The 15,027-nt window shown below is 48.1% G+C and overlaps 1 long non-coding RNA gene across 1 annotated transcript in view; it reads left to right on the top strand.

Moving 5' to 3' along the window:
* The window catches only part of LOC140427323 (uncharacterized), a 140,282-nt gene that overhangs the window by 16,306 nt on the left and 108,949 nt on the right, over positions 1-15,027 (top strand). The gene's annotated exons all lie outside the window — the stretch shown is intronic.

The raw sequence follows: 15,027 nt of genomic DNA, 5'->3' as shown, positions 1-15,027 counted from the left end.
GTGGCAGGGGGATGGGAACCGATGCAGGAAGTTGGAAGGTAGTAAAACAGGGACAGAAACAAAAGGCTGTAAGGGGGAAAGTGTAAGTCAAAAATCAAAAAGGGCGAGAGTACAAGGTACAGTGACTGAGGGGAGCTCAGTGAATAGGCCCAGTAATACTAAAAGGAATAAAATGGGAAGTAAAAACATTAATGGTAAGCGACGCGGCAGGTTGTTACATGAAGATATGGGTTCAACGACAAGGAAAATTAGGAGAAAAGTTAAGAGGAAATATAACTTAGGAGAGGTTACTGATCGAGGTGTTAAGATTCAAAACGGAGGTAAAAAAGCCAACATAAGTGTACTTTACCTGAATGCTCATAGTATTCGGAATAAGGTAAATGAGTTGATGGTGCAAGTCATCGTGAATAACTATGATTTTGTGGCCATTACTGAAACGTGGTTAAAGGATGGTCACAACTGGGGGTTAAATATCCGAGGGTATCAAACTATTCGGAAGGACAGAGTGGATGGTAAGGGAGGTGGTGTAGCTCTGTTATTTAAGAATGACATCCGGGCAATAGTAAGGGATGACATCGGTGCTATGGAGGATAAGGTTGAATCCATTTGGGTGGAAATCAAGAATAGTAAGGCAAAAAAGTCACTGATAGGAGTAGTCTATAGGCCACCAAATAGTAACATTATGGTGGGGCAGGCAATAAACAAAGAAATAACGGATGCATGTAGAAATGGTACAGCAGTTATCATGGGGGATTTTAATCTACATGTCGATTGGTTTAACCAGGTCGGTCAAGGCAGCCTTGAGGAGGAGTTTATAGAATGTATCCGCGATAGTTTCCTAGAACAGTATGTAATGGAACCTATGAGGGAACAAGCAGTCCTAGATCTGGTCCTGTGTAATGAGACAGGTTTGATTCATGATCTCATAGTTAGGATCCTCTCGGAAGGAGCGATCACAATATGGTGGAATTTAAAATAGAGATGGAGGGTGAGAAGGTAAAATCAAACACTCGTGTTTTGTGCTTAAACAAAGGAGATTACAATGGGATGGGAGAAGAACTAGCTAAGCTAGACTGGGAGCAAAGACTTTATGGTGAAACAGTTGAGGAACAGTGGAGAACCTTCCAAGCGATTTTTCACAGTGCTCAGTAAAGGTTTATACCAACAAAAAGGAAAGACGGTAGAAAGAGGGAAAATCAACCATGGATATAAGGGAAAGTATCAAATTGAAGGAAAAAGCATACAAAGTGGCAAATATTAGTGGGATACTAGAGGACTGGGAACTCTTTAGGGGGCAACAGAAAGCTACTAAAAAAGCTACAAAGAAGAGTAAGATAGATTCTGAGAGTAAACTTGCTCAGAATATTAATACGGATAGTAAAAGTTTCTACAAATATATAAAACAAAAAGAGTGGCTAAGGTAAATATTGGTCCTTTCGAGGATGAGAAGGGAGATTTAATAATGGGAGCTGAGGAAATGGCTGAGGAACTGAACAGGTTTTTTGGGTCGGTCTTCACAGTGGAAGACACAAATTACATGCCAGTGACTGATAGAAATGAGGCTATGACAGGTGAGGCTCTTGAGAGGATTGTTATCACTCAGGAGGTAGTGATGGGCAAGCTAATGGGGCTAAAGGTAGACAAGTCTCCTGGCCCTGATGGAATGTATCCCAGAGTGTTAAAAGAGATGGCTAGGGAAATTGCAAATGCACCAGTGATAACTTACCAAAATTCACTAGACTCTGGGTGGTCCCGGCGGGTTGGAAATTAGCAAACGTGACACCACTGTTTAAAAAAGGAGGGAGGCAGAAAGCGGGTAATTATAGGCCAGTGAGCTTAACTTCGGTAGTCGGGAAGGTGCTGGAATCTATCATCAAGGAAGAAATAGCGAGGCATCTGGATGGAAATTGTCCCATTGGGTGCAGCATTGATTCATAAAGGGCAGGGTGTGCCTAACTAATTTAGTGGAAATTTTTGAGGACATTACCAGTGCGGTAGATAACGGGGAGCTAATGGATGTGGTATATCTGGATTTCCGGAGAGTCTTTGACAAGGTGCCACACAAAAGGTTGCTGCATGAGATAAAGATGCATGGCATTAAGGGTAAAGTAGTAGCATGGATAGAGGATTGGTTAATTAATAGAAAGCAAAGAGTGGGGATTAATGGGTGTTTCTTTGGTTGGCAATCAGTAGCTAGTGGTGTCCCTCCAGGATAAGTGTTGGGCTCACAATTGTTCACAATTTACATGGATGATTTGGAGTTGGGGACCCAGGGCAATGTGTCCAAGTTTGCAGACGACACTAAGATGAGTGGGAAAGTAAAAAGTGCAGAGGATACTGGAAGTCTGCAGAGGGATTTGAATAGATAATCATAGAATTCACAGTGCAGAAGGAGGCCATTCAGCCCATCGAGTCTGCACCGGCTCTTGGAAAGAGCACCCTACCCAATGTCAATACCTCCACCCTATCCCCATAACCCAGTAACCCCACCCAACACTAAGGGCAATTTTGGACACTAAGGGCAATTTATCATGGCCAATCCCCCTAACCTGCACATCTATGGACTAAGTGAATGGGCTAGGGTCTGGCAGATGGAATACAATGTTGACAAATGTGAGGTTATCCATTTTGGTAGGAATAACAGCAAAATTAATTATTATTTAAATGATAAAATATTAAAACATGCTGCTGGGCAGAGAGACCTGGGTGTGCTAGACTAAATCTTCAACACTTCCTGGGTCCATATCCCTCTATTCCCATCCTATTCATGTATTTGTCAAGATGCCCCTTAAATGTCACTATCGTCCCTGCTTCCACCACCTCCTCCGGCAGTGATTTCCAGGCACCCACTAACATCTGTGTAAAAAAACTTGCCTCGTACATCAACTCTAGACCTTGCCCCTCGCACGTTAAACCTATGCCCCCTAGTAATTGACCCCTCTACCCTGGGGAAAAGCCTCTGACTATCCACTCTGTCTATGCCCCTCATAATTTTGTAGACCTCTATCAGGTCGCCCCTCAACCTCCATCGTTCCAGTGAGAACAAACCGAGTTTATTCAACCGCTCCTCATAGCTAATGCCCTCCATACCAGGCAACATTCTGGTCAATCTCTTCTGCACCCTCTCTAAAGCCTCCACATCCTTCTGGTAGTGTGGCGACCAGAATTGAACACTATACTCCAAGTGTGGCCTAACTAAGGTTCTATACAGCTGCAACATGACTTGCCAATTCTTATACTCAATGCCAATGAAGGCAAGCATGCCGTATGCCTTCTTGACTACCTTCTCTACCTGTGTTGCCCCTTTCAGTGACCTGTGGATCTGTACACCTAGATCTCTCTGACTTTCAATACTCTTGAGCGTTCTACCATTCACTGTATATTCCCTACCTGCATTAGACTTTTCAAAATGCATTACCTCACATTTGTCCGGATTAAACTCCATCTGCCATCTCTCTGCCCAAGTCTCCAAACAATCTAATCCTGCTGTATCTTCTGACAGTCCTCATCGCTATCCGCAATTCCACCAACCTTTGTGTCGTCTGCAAACTTACTAATCAGACCAGTTACATTTTCCTCCAAATCATTTATATATACTACAAACAGCAAAGGTCCCAGCACTGATCCCTGCGGAACACCACTAGTCACAGCCCTCCAATTAGGAAAGCTTCCTTCCATTGCTACTCTCTGCCTTCTATGACCTAGCCAGTTCTGTATCCACCTTGCCAGCTCGCCCCTGATCCCGTGTGACTTCACCATTTGCACTAGTCTACCATGAGGAACCTTGTCAAAGGCCTTACTGAAGTCCATGTAGACAACATCCACTGCCCTACCTGCATCAATCATCTTTGTGAACTCTTTGAAAAACTCTATCAAGTTAGTGAGACACGACTTCCCCTTCACAAAGCCATGCTGCCTCTCACGAATACGTCCATTTGCTTCCAAATGGGAGTAGATCCTGTCTTGAAGAATTCTCTCCAGTAATTTCCCTACCACTGATGTATGGCTCACCGGCCTGTAGTTCCCTGGATTATCCTTGCTACCCTTCTCAAACAGAGGAACAACATTGGCTATTCTCCAGTCCTCCGGGACATCTCCTGAAGACAGTGAGGATCAAAAGATTTCTGTCAAGGCCTCAGCAATTTCCTCTCCAGCCTCTTTCAGTGTTCCGGGGTAGATCCCATCAGGCCCTGGTGACATATCTACCTTAATATTTTTCAAGACGCCCAACACCTCATCTTTCTGGATCTCAATGTGACCCAGGCTATCTACACAAACTTCTCAGACTCAACATCTACCAATTCCTTCTCTTTGGTGAATACTGATGCAAAGTATTCATTTAGTACCTCGCTCCATTCATCTGGCTCCACACATAGATTCCCTTGCCTATCCTTCAGTGGGCCAACCCTTTCCCTGGCTACCCTCTTGCTTTTTATGTACGTGTAAAAAGCCTTGGGATTTTCCTTAACCCTATTTACCAGTCACCTTTCGTGATCCCTTCTAGCCCTCCTGACTCCTTGCTTAAGTTCCTTCCTACTTTCCTTACATTCCACAGTGGCTTTGTCTGTTCCCAGCCTTTTAGCCCTGACAAATGCCTCCTTTTTCTTTTTGACGAGGCCTACAATATCTCTTGTTATCCAAGGTTCCTGAAAATTGCCATATTTATCCTTCTTCCTCCCAGTAACATGCCGGTCCTGAATTCCTTTCAACTGACACTTGAAAGCCTCCCACATGTCAAATGTTGATATACCCTCAAACATCCGCCCCCAATCTAGGTTCTTCAGTTCCCGCCTAATATTGTTATAATTAGCCTTCCCCCGATTTAGCACATTCACCCTAGGACCACTCTTATCCTTGTCCACCAGCACTTTAAAACTTACTGAATTGTGGTCACTGTTCCCGAAATGCTCCGCTACTGAAACTTCTGCCACCTGGCTGGGTTCATTCCCCAATACCAGGTCCAGTACAGCCCCTTCCCTAGTTGGACTGTCTACATATTGTTTTAAGAAGCCCTCCTGGATGCTCCTTACAAACTCTGCCCCGTCTAAGCCCCTGGCACTAAGTGAGTTCCAGTCAATATTGGGGAAGTTGAAGTCTCCCATCACAACAACCCTGTTGTTTTTACTCTTTTCCAAAATCTGTCTACCTATCTGCTCCTCTATCTCCCGCTGGCTGTTGGGAGGCCTGTAGTAAACCCCCAACATTGTGACTGCACCCTTCTTATTCCTGATCTCTACCCATATAGCCTCACTGCCCTCTGAGGTGTCCTCCCGTAGTACAGCTGTGATATTCTCCCTAACCAGTAGCGCAACTCCTCCACCCCTTTTACATCCCCCTCTATCCCGCCTGAAACATCTAAATCCTGGAACGTTTAGCTGCCAATCCTGTCCTTCCCTCAACCAGGTCTCTGTAATGGCAACAACATCATAGTTCCAAGTACGAATCCAAGCTTTACGTTCATCTGCCTTACCCGTAATACTTCTTGCATTAAACATATGCACTTCAGGCCACCAGACCCGCTGTGTTCAGCAACTTCTCCCTGTCTGCTCTGTATCAGAGCCATACTGGCCCTATTCCCTAGTTCTCCCTCAATTCTCTCACCTTCTGACCTATTGCTTCCGTGCCCACCCCCCTGCCATACTAGTTTAAACCCTCCCGTGTGACACTAGCAAAGCTCATGGCCAGGATATTTATGCCTCTCCAGTTTAGATGCAACCTGTCCTTCTTATATAGGTCACTCCTGCCCCGGAAGAACTCCCAGTGGTCCAGATAACGGAAACCCTCCCTCCTACGCCAACTGTTTAGCCACGTGTTTAACTGCTCTATCTTCCTATTTCTAGCCCCACTGGCACGTGGCACAGGGAGTAATCCCGAGATTACAACCCTAGAGGTCGTGTCTTTTAACTTTCTGCCTAGCTCCCTGAACTCCTGCTGCAGGACCTCATGCCCCTTCCTGCCTATGTCGTTAGTACCAATATGTACAACGACCTCTGCCTGTTTGCCCTCCCCCTTCAGGATGCTCGCTACCCATTCGGAGACATCCTGGACCCTGGCACCAGGGAGGCAACATACCATCCTGGAGTCTCTTCCACGTCCACAGAAGCGCCTATCTGTGCCCCTGACTATCGAGTCCCCTATGACTATTGCTCTTCTGCGCTTTGACCCTCCCTTCCGAACAGCAGAGCCAGCCGTGGTGCCACTGCTCTGGCTGCTGCTGTTTTCCCCTGATAGGCTATCCCCTCCGACTGTATCCAAAGGGGTATACCTGTTCGAGAGGGGGACAACCACACGGGGGGTGGGGGTGGGTGGGGTGGGGGGGGGGGGGCAAGCACAGGGGGTGTACCTCCTGCAGATGGACTCCAACGGTTTAAGAAAACGGCTCGCCACCAGAGCCTAAGGCCAATTAGGAATGAGTAACAAATGCTGCCCGTGCCAGCAGCACTCCAATCTCAGGAAAGAATATATCATAGAACCTCTCTCACCTCGTTCCCAAATCCTCATTGTTTGTGGCCTGAAATGTTAATTAAAATGACAGTAGCATCACTGAATCATAGAACCTTACAGCACAGAAGGAGACGATTTGGTCCCATTGTGCTCTCTGGTTGAGCTATTCATTTAGCCCCGTTGCCCTGCTCGCTCCCTGTAGCGCTGCAATTTAATCCCACTTAAGTATTTATCCAATTCCTTTTGGAAGTTAGTAATGGGAACTGCTTCCATCATCCTTTTCGGCAGAGCATTCCAGGTCACAACAACTCAAGGACAAATCAATTAATTAAAGAGTTTGTGCTATGGCTGGCAAAACATCACTTCTGCCTCTGACGTCTTTCTGTGATGGCTAAAACCTGAAATTTAGAGGTGGCGTGTCTCTCCTGGAATCTTATTGCGTTTGAAAAGGATATTCATGGAATGTGGAAAAAATGGCATATCAAGCTGTAGCGATGATAAATGTCTGGTGGAAAGTGATCATTACTTGGTGCGGTGGCAAAGGGTCATGGACAGAAGCTGTAGAAACCACATTAAATCTGCATGAATATTAATATTTCTCTTAAGCTACAGCACCGACTGCAGAACCTTAGAAGCTGCATGCGTTCTGCAGGGTTTGAAGCACAGAATCGATGACGCGCTGCTTTAAAGCCTGAGGGTCTTGCCACATAAATATCATTAATCTGATGCTATGATTGAAGCATCCAGAAATCTAGGTCACCACTTTACTGTGTGTGCAGTTTACTTGCGTTACAATAAAGCCCACCCCACGAATTGGGTGCTAGCATTTCCAAAAAGGTTAATGGACTTACAGTATTGTATTTGGTCCTTTGACAACAGGAAACAACAACAAAAATTGAGTTTGTCTGAAATTATTTATTAATGTGCAATGGTTGCCAGGGGTCTTTTGACTCAAGTCCAGTGGCCAGCATTCATAAAACTGCCAATCCCCATGTCTGGAATTTCAACAGCTCTCAGGCATGCAATATTTTGCCTTAGGGGCTTCACAGCTTGCATAATTAGTGCCACTAAATTCCTGTTCTCTGCAGCATCACACCTGTTGTGTTGTGCTGCTTCATGTAGCATAAGCTGCTTCCTTGATGTATGCTTTAACAAAGGAAGCTCCAGACTATGAAATGAGTTCAACGTGTTTATTGAACTATTGACACAGTTCTTAAATGAGTTTGACTCTCTGCTAATCTAACTGTAGTAACTCAGTCTATCTTTACCAGCCTGCTCTAAGCCACGTGCTGGGTGTGATGCTATTGATCAACCCTGATGTACTCTCTAGATGTCTGTCTGTGGAAAGAGGCAGAGCATGTGTGCCCCTTTATATGGGTTGTGAAGTGCCCCCTTGTGGTAATCCCACCTCTGGGAGTCTTGATTACTCATTGGTTGTGTCCTGTTGTAATGACCCATTGGCTGTATGTCTGCATGTCATGACATCTCTGGTGCTCCCTTTAGTGGTTACTTATTTGTAGTGTATTTACATTAACCTCTTGTGTATACACAGTGATGCATATCACCACATCCCCCTTTTTTTCGTGTTACATATTTCCTGTACTTTGTTAAAGAAAATTGAACAAAGTAGGTAGATAAGTGATGACATGTGAAAAATCATGATGACAGTGATGATTATATAATACCAAATAATATTTATGAGTCCAAAGTTCATGAACTTATATGGTCGAGTGGCTTTCTTGTTTTGTTATTGAAGTGTCGATGTTGATGTTGTCATTTCCTTGTGAACGCCGTCAGTGTCCCTGTGCTTAAGGAACCAAGAAGTCATCAGGAGGTGTTCAAATGGTCAAATCACTTCGTTGTCTGATTTGGACTTTTAAAAAAATGTTTGTGGGAGTGATTCTTGATGTCATCTTTCCTGTCTGACCTGGACTGGCGTCTGTGTTTGTGGTATTGATGCCGTATGTCAGCTGCTTTGAAAGCTGGTTGTTTGTTTGTAGTGTAGCAAACGTGAATTTGTAAGATGCGTTATCATGCCATGGTATGTCTGTACTCTTGCCATTGTTCGGAGCTGGGCTGTCACATTGTCCTGCATTTTCAGAGTTGTACCATGTCGTACCAGTCGTTGTTCCATTGGCGTTGTTTTCGTCATGCATGGTGTTGACGTTGGTGCCTTTGTTTCGCTTCTTGTTGTTGTCCTTGTTGTTGTTTTTGTAGGTTTTGTTGTTGTACTTGTTGCGCTCAATGACCATTCCGAGTGGAGAATTCGAGTTGTAGGAGCCAGTCCACAGCCACTCCCTTCCCCCCATCTGCCAGCCCACAGGAAGAGTGCATGGCATCTACGTCAGCCGTGACTCAGTTGGTGACACATCGATCTTACTCAGGATGTTGTGTGCTCGAGTCTTACACCATGAGACTCGAGCTGCATAATCAAGGCTAACATGCCAGTGAGGTACTGAGGGAGTTCTGTATTGTGGGAGGTGCTATTTTTCTGACGAAACATGAAACCGAGACTTCCCGTTCTTCCAAAGAAGAACAGTGGGGTCCTCCATGGTGTCCTGTCCAATATTTATCCCTCAATCAACATCACTAAAAAAAACAATTATCTGGTCATTATCGCAATGCTGTTTAACTTTGTGCACATTTAGCTGCCAGCTTTCCTACACTTCAGAAGTGTTTCATTGGCTGTAAAGGGCTGGTTTTGTGATGAGCTGTAGAAATGGAAGTCTTTCTTTTGAAAAGCACACCGTTTGATTTTCAAACCAACTCTCCAACATGTGGTAAGTTTTGTCAACTTATCCGAACGTCCAGTTTGCAAACAATGAATTATTGTGTTATAATAAAGCTCACCCCACAAATTGGGTGCTACCATTTCCAAAAAGGTTAGTTTGTCACCGATTAGATTGTAACAGCTAGTCAAGAGAAAAGTGACCTGAACTTGAAATAGTCGACCATAATCTCCTCTGAGTGACAATCCGCGGATTGCTAAGTCTTTCCCAAAGATGGAAGATGTAACTCTGACAAGTTTACTGTAAGTAACCAGGAGTCGTGTAACTGAATTCACAGATGAATTGGAATTACCCAGGAGCCAGGAAGGCTGACAGTATTGAAAGTATCGCAAAGCATTTGAAATTGCAAGGGATACCTCAGGGACCGAGTTCTCCAAAGACTGGGGCAATTTAATTGGCCAAAGTTCAGTTACAAATGAAACAATTAGAAATAAGAAGAAAAAAAGAAATGAAGACGCTTAAAATGGAAGAAAAATAACAAAACAGGAAAGGGAATTAGAGATGCAGAAGTTAGCAAAGGAAGAAAGAAAGGGAGAGAAGCAGAGAAATTCAGCATAAAAGGTTGGCAGTTAAAAACAGGGACACCAAGGGAAGGTGAGGAAGGACTTGCTTCCAAATCAGAAGCCAGCTCAAATTCATACAAACTGTGGTAGTACCAGGTTTTGCGGTACCTAAGAGGTGGATGACCATTGGTCAGACCCAGAAATCTACCATTGGCTGTTGTACATAGCTCCGCCCTGAGAGGCGGAGTATAAGAACCAGTGCCGTCCCAGCAGCCTTCACTTTTCTGTATCGAAGCTGCTGGGGAAAGGTTCTAGCAGATTAAAGCCTTCAGTTATGGAATCACTTCATCTTGAGTGTAATTGATTGCGCATCAATTTAATCTGCTACAGCTTCAGTTGGAAGGATGGATCTCCGCATCAAACCGGAGTGCCTCCAGCTCAGCCTCCCACGCGGATAACTCTGCTGCTATTTTTAAACACTGGTTGGCGTGCTTTAAGGGCTACCTCGACACGGTCGTAGGCACCCCCACGGAAGGACAGACGATGCATCTCCTGCGCTCCCTGGTAAGCCCTGGGGTCTACCCCCTTATCGAGGAGGCGGAGAACTATGCCGCCGCTATCGAACTGCTGGAAGGACATTACATCCGCCCGGTAAACCAGGTCTACGTTCATCACCTGCTTGCGACTAGGCGGCAAAGCCCCGAGGAAACGTTGGAAGATTTCTACCGGGCGCTACTGGTGCTGGGCCGAAACTGTGGCTGCCCGCATGTTTCGGGAAGCGAGCACACGGAACTTTTAATCAGGGATGCTTTTATGGCAGGTATGACCTCCCCGATATCCGCCGAAGGCTCCTAGAAAGAGACACTCTGGGACTTACAGAGGCACGGGACATTGCCTATAAAACGCGCTGTCCTTTGCACCCGATCGCGTGGCGGCCCCCTGGGCTGCGTAGCACCCCACAGCAGCAGCCCCTCAGACCTTCCCCCTGACGCCGCAAGCCTGCGCGGTGAGACGGCCCGCTAACGCCGCCGGACCCCGCTGTTTCTTCTGCGGGCAGGCGAATCATCCCCGCCCGCGCTGCCCAGCCCGCAACGTTACCAGCAAAGGGTGCAGCAAGAAGGGCCACTATGTGGGGGTCTGCCAGGCCCGCGCTGTGGCCGCGTTCTCCAGCGACTATGGACCGCTGCGGCAACCCTCCCTTCAGGCCCCGACTGGCCAGCGCTCACCGTCCCCCCTATCCTAACGCCACGTGCGACCCACAGGCATGGCCATCTTGCCCCCCGGACCCCACGCTGGACGGGTGGGCGCCGCCATTTTGTCCATCGCCGATGCCATCTTTCTCCTCGGACACCATGTGCGACCCATGGGTGACGCCATCTTGGATGGGGCCCCAGGCCCCCAGCTCGGTCGACTACACGCTGCCCGACCACAACTCGTAGCTACTTCATCTGGCCTCGGTAACGTTGGACCAAAGTCGACCTCGGACACTCGCAACGGCTACAACGATGATCCTCATCAACGACCACGAGACGTCATGCCTGATTGACTCCGGGAGCACGGAAAGCTTTGTTCACCCCGACACGGTAAGGCGCTGTTCACTTGTAACCCGCCCTGTAAATCAAAGGATCTCCCTGGCCTCCGGGTCACACTCAGTGGAGATACAGGGGTTCTGCCTAGCAAACCTCACTGTCCAAGGTCGGAAATTCAACAATTTCCGCCTGTACGTCCTGCCGCACCTTTGCACGGCTACCCTCCTGGGGCTGGATTTCCAATGCCATTTGCAAAGCCTAACTTTTAAATTTGGCTGCCCTATACCTCCCCTTACGGTCTGCGGCCTCACGACCTTTAAGGTCGACTTGCCTTCCCTGTTTGCGAACCTCACCCCGGATTGCAAACCCATCGTCACCAGGAGCAGACAGTACAGTGCCCAGGACCGGACCTTCATCAGGTCCGAGGTCCAAAGGCTGCTGGGGGAAGGGGTCATCGAAGCGAGCAACAGTCCCTGGAGAGCTCCGGTAGTGGTGGTAAAGACCGGGGAGAAGCATAGGGTGGTCATCGACTACAGCCAGACCATCAACAGGTTTACGCAGCTGGATGCGTACCCTCTCCCCCGTATAGCCGACCTGGTAAACAGGATCGCACAATACAAGGTTTTCTCCATGGTGGACCTCCAGTCCACCTACCACCTGCTACACCTCCGCACTAGTGACCGCAAGTACACTGCCTTCGAAGCAGATGGGCGGCTCTATCAATTTTTAAGACTTCCCTTTGGTGTCACTAATGGGGTCTCGGTCTTCCAGCGAGGGATGGACCGAATGATTGACCGGTACGGCTTATGCGCAACGTTCCCGTATCTGGATAACGTCACCATCTGCGGCCATAACCAGCAGGACCACGACACCAACCTCTGCAAATTCCTCCAGACCGCGAAAATTCTTAATCTGACCTACAATAAGGATAAATGCGTGTTTAGCACCGACCGTCTAGCCATTCTAGGCTACGTAGTGCAAAGTGGAGTCATAGGCCCCGACCCTGAGCGCATGCGTCCCCTCATGGAGCTCCCCCTCCCTCACTGCCCCAAGGCCCTAAAGCGCTGCCTCGGGTTCTTCAGCTATTATGCACAGTGGGTCCCCAATTACGCAGACAAAGCCCGACCACTGATCCAGTCCACAACCTTCCCCCTGTCGACGGAGGCCCGCCAGGCCTTCTGCCGCATCAAAACAGACATTGCAAGGGCCACGATGCGCGCCATCAACGAGTCCCTCCCCTTCCAAGTCAAGAGCGATGCATCCGACGTGGCTCTGGCGGCCACTCTCAACCAAGCGGGCAGACCCGTGGCCTTCTTCTCCCGCACTCTCCATGCTTCCGAAATTCGCCACTCCTTGGTCGAAAAGGAGGCACAGGCCATAGTAGAAGCTGTGAGACATTGGAGGCATTATCTGGCCGGCAGGAGATTCACTCTCCTCACAGACCAACGGTCGGTTGCCTTCATGTTCGATAATGCACAGCGGGGCAAGATTAAGAACGACAAGATCTTGCGGTGGAGGATAGAACTCTCCACCTTCAATTACGGGATCTTGTATCGTCCCGGGAAGCTAAACGAGCCTCCTGATGCCCTTGCCCGCGGCACATGTGCCACTGCACAAGTGGACTGGCTCCGATCCCTCCACGAGGACCTCTGCGACCCGGGGGTCACTCGCTTTTTCCATTTTATCAAGGCCCACAACCTGCCCTACTCCATCGAGGAGGTCAGGACAGTCACCAGGGACTGCCAAATCTGCGCGGAGTGCAAACCGCACTTCTACCGGCCAGAGAGGGCACACCTGATAAAGGCTTCCCGTCCCTTTGAACGCCTCAGCATGGACTTCAAAGGCCCCCTCCCCTCCACCGACTGCAACACGTACTTCCTTAACGTGATTGACGAGTACTCCCGGTTCCCATTCGCCATCCCCTGCCCAGACATGACCGCAACCACCGTCATCAAGGCCCTCCAGGGTATCTTTACAGTGTTCGGTTCCCCCGCATATATACACAGTGATAGGGGGTCCTCCTTTATGAGCGACGAACTGCATCGCCTCGAGCAGGATGACAAGTTACAACCCCCGGGGAAACAGACAGGTAGAGAGGGAGAACGGAACAGTCTGGAAGACCGTCCTGCTGGCCCTACAGTCCAGGAATCTCCCAGTCTCCCGCTGGCAGAAAGTCCTCCCGGTGGCCCTCCACGGCATCTGGTCGCTGCTCTGTACAACCACAAATCAGACACCTCACGAACGTCTCCTGGTATTCCCCAGGAAGTCCTCCTCCGGGACCTCGCTCCCAACCTGGCTAGCGACACCCGGTCGCATCCTGCTTCGGAAACATGTGAGGGCGCACAAGTCGGACCCGTTGGTCGAGAGGGTCCACCTGCTGCACGCCAACCCCCAGTACACCTACGTAGCGTTCCCTGATGGCCGGCAGGACACAGTCTCCTTTTGGGACCTGGCGCCCGCTAGAGCCCCACGCGCACCTGAACCATTGCCCCCACCCTCCCCACAGCACCTAACTGGAGGGTCAGTACTCCCGCCGCTCCTGCCTAGGCCCGACCACATACCGACACCCCCTACAGGCGCTTCCCCCCCCCCTGTCAACCTTTTGCCCCAACAGCGCTGCCTAGGGGTGACGAAGCTGCCAGGGAGGACGACATCACGCTCCCGGAGTCGCAACCGCCGATACCCCCATCAGAATCACCGCCGAGGCCCAGACGCTCCAGAAGGACAACCAGGCCAACTGATCAACTGATTGCTGCACTATGAACACTTTGTAATTACCCTCGACATCACGGTACCTCCGTACCTGGTCATACCATGCGAAAGGCGACTATTAACGCTGGCCACTACCCCCGCCGGGCTCTTTTTTTAACAGGGGGTGAATGTGGTAGTACCAGGTATTGCTTCGTCTTGAGTGTAATTGATTGCACATCACAAACGTTTTCAAAGTTTGCGGAAAAGGATATGGATGCATTCTTTGTTTCTTTTGAAAAGGTAGCTAAACAAATGAAATGGCCAAAGGAATCTGGACAGTACTGACAGTACATTTACAGAGTAAATTGGTAGGTAGGGCTAATGAAGTGTATGCATCATTGTCAGAAAAGGTATCCATAGAATATGATGAGGGAAAGAAAGTCATCCTTCGTGTGTGAGTTGGTTCCTGAGGTGTACAGGCAAAAATTTCAGAATGCAAGAAAACAGCCTGAACAGAACTATGTTGAATTAGAGAGGGTAAAGTAACTTTGACTATTGGATATGGCATTGAAGGTAGAGGGAACATGCAAAGCCCATAGAGAAGCAATTCTTTTGGAAGAATTTAAAGATTCACTATCTCCCGTGGTAAGAACTCGTGTGGAGTAATAAAAAGTTAAAACTATTAGGCAGGCGACAGAGCTAGCAGATGACTAAGAACTGGTCTAATGAACCAAACCTTTTTTTCCACCGTCCTTTTAAACCTGAAAATAATAGAAGGTGGGAAGGTGAAAGGAAAACAAATAGTCAAGGAAGAGAAGGGACAGTTGGGAATCGTCAAGAAACTTCACCTCAGATCAGACAGGAGAGTGCTGAGGGTGGATGGATGTGACATTCGGAGGCCTAAATATATCCATTGTAACAAGGTGGCACATATTTGGGCAAATTGCTGGAGATCAAATGGGAGACCAATTGCAGTAGTAGGAAAGGTAGCCCCAGAAAAAGAAATGGCTATTAAAACTGTAGCAGGGGTTTGGTAGAACCTGCGCCCTCAAAATCTATGAGAAAGAGGGA

This window comes from Scyliorhinus torazame, chromosome 7, assembly GCF_047496885.1.
Source record: "Scyliorhinus torazame isolate Kashiwa2021f chromosome 7, sScyTor2.1, whole genome shotgun sequence".
NCBI classification, from domain to species: Eukaryota; Metazoa; Chordata; class Chondrichthyes; order Carcharhiniformes; family Scyliorhinidae; genus Scyliorhinus; species Scyliorhinus torazame.
This window is presented reverse-complemented; position numbering and strand designations above follow the sequence as displayed.